The sequence below is a fragment of the Capsicum annuum genome, chromosome 1, assembly GCF_002878395.1.
Source record: "Capsicum annuum cultivar UCD-10X-F1 chromosome 1, UCD10Xv1.1, whole genome shotgun sequence".
Taxonomy (NCBI): Eukaryota; Viridiplantae; Streptophyta; class Magnoliopsida; order Solanales; family Solanaceae; genus Capsicum; species Capsicum annuum.
This window is the reverse complement of record NC_061111.1, coordinates 26043154-26045364: the sequence shown is the minus strand read 5'-3', so window position 1 is coordinate 26045364 and position 2211 is coordinate 26043154. Positions and strand designations below refer to the sequence as shown.

At 23.4% G+C, this 2211-nt stretch overlaps 1 pseudogene; it reads left to right on the top strand.

Annotated features, from left to right (window-relative positions):
• The first annotated feature begins 354 nt into the window (after positions 1-354).
• On the top strand, positions 355-1395 carry LOC124891141 (annotated as a pseudogene).
• Positions 1396-2211: the final 816 nt, after the last annotated feature.

Here is a 2211-nt window from a genome sequence, read left to right as displayed (position 1 = left end):
AGATCTACTTTGATATCTATTAGGATTTGAATCATCTGTCTTTTACTCAGACTAGGAGTAAATTTCCCCCAATAAATAAAGAGTTCCTTCATTGTAAATTACACATCAAGATTCCTCAAGAATGAGAAATAAGAATTACTCTCTCTTCTCTCTGTACTTTTGTTCTTTATTCCTTCTTGCTTTATAACAGTTTGAGTGTAGTTCTTTTTATGATGAAATTTGAGGCTAATAAATACAGAAGTAAATACTCTAGACAAAAATATAATACCTAGTACATCAGAAATAAGAAAACCAACCTATAATTACAAAAATAAGTTTAAAAGATATAAACCAAAGGATGAATATAATAAATGGACACCAAAACAAATAATTAATTACAACTTTTTAGATTTAGACTGTGTAATAGACACAAATAATTCAATACAAATATGGGGAGGATACATGTCAAAATAATTATTAGATAATAAAATAGATACAACAAACACACCAGAATATATAGAAAAGACATTAATAGGAACAGTAAAATTATGGTTTTTAAACCTAACCGAAGCAAGTAAAAAAGTATTAAGATCTGATAATAAAACAGAAGGAACATCAACAACTACTAAAATACTACCAACAAAAATATTGAAAAAATATGAAATAGCTATAAGAGATGAATTTAGCAGTGTAACAACAGAAGAAGAAGAGCAAAATAAAGAAAAAGATATGAATAGGAATTTAATGTTAAAACTAACAATATGTAATAAGTGCTATATAGATGAGTATACGTGCGCATTTAAAGAATATTATTATAAAGGAACATATAATATAGAAGAAAGTAAAGAAATAAGAAGATTATTTTTTAGTAAATTACCCGAACCAATTAGTTCAAAAATAATAAAAAATTGGGATGAAGCAAAAATAGTAGATACCCTAGGAGCAAGAACAAAATTTTTACAACAATGGTATAGAAATCTATGTGAAAAATATACAGAAGAAATAAAAATGAAAAAAACATTAATAAGAAATTTAGCATGTTGCAAAGATAAAATAGCACCTCAATTTGGATGTGAAGAAAGATATTATAAAAAAAGAAAAAGACATAAGAAATAAAAGAAATACAAGAAATCAAAATATAAGTATAAGAAACCAAGAAAAAGATATTATGTAAAAAATTATAAACATAAAAGACCATATAGGAAAAAGAAATCTATAAAAGAATGTACTTGTTATAATTGTGGAAAACTAGGACATTTAGCTAAAGATTGTAAATTACCTAAAAATCCAAAATAGAAACAAATATAAGAAATAAAAATAAAAAATACAGAATATAACCAAATAGATTATATAGATTATGAATTAGAAAGTGAGGATAGTATATATGAAATTTCAGAGAATGAAACACATAACGAAATAGATAGTGAATAAAGAAGATATAAAAATAATAACAAAAGAAGAATATTTAAATGAAGAAGGAACAGACCAAAAAATAATATTTGATAATAATATATTTGATGAAATAAAAGGAAAAGAGTTAGACTTAAGTGTAGAAAAAATATTTAAAATACCAACAATAAAAAATATATTTGGTAGAAAAAAGGAAGAATACTACGTAGTAAGACAAAAAGAACATGTATTAGACTGTAGATATGCAAAAAGAAGAGCTAGTATACCACCAGTAACAAAAAGAATAATTAATAAAGAAATAAACGAGATAAAAAGTAAAGACCCAATAAAATATGTACACCTTGGAGGAACAGGGATATTAATAAAAGCATGTTTTAGAGAAGGAATAGATACACCAATAGAATTATATTTAGCAGATAATAGAATTATAAAACCTATAGGAAAAAGTATAATAACTGCCATAAAAGGAAATTTAATATACCAAAAATTTAAATTTATAATAAGTGTGAATTATTAGTAGCAATAACAGATAAAAATATAGATAAATTATTAGTATTATATTGGAAAATATCAGGAATAGAACTAACCCCTGAAGTAAAATATTTACAGCAAGATGTAAAAATCTATATGTATTAACAACAAAACATAAAATAACAAAAAAAAAAAAAATTAATAAAATACAAATAGAAAGTCCTTTTGAACAATTTGTAAAAACAATTGATAATAATGATTATAGTTACAAAAATATAGACATAGAAGAAGATTTAAAAATAATAAATGATAGAATAAGTACATAAAAAAGAATAGCTCATGAAAAATCAG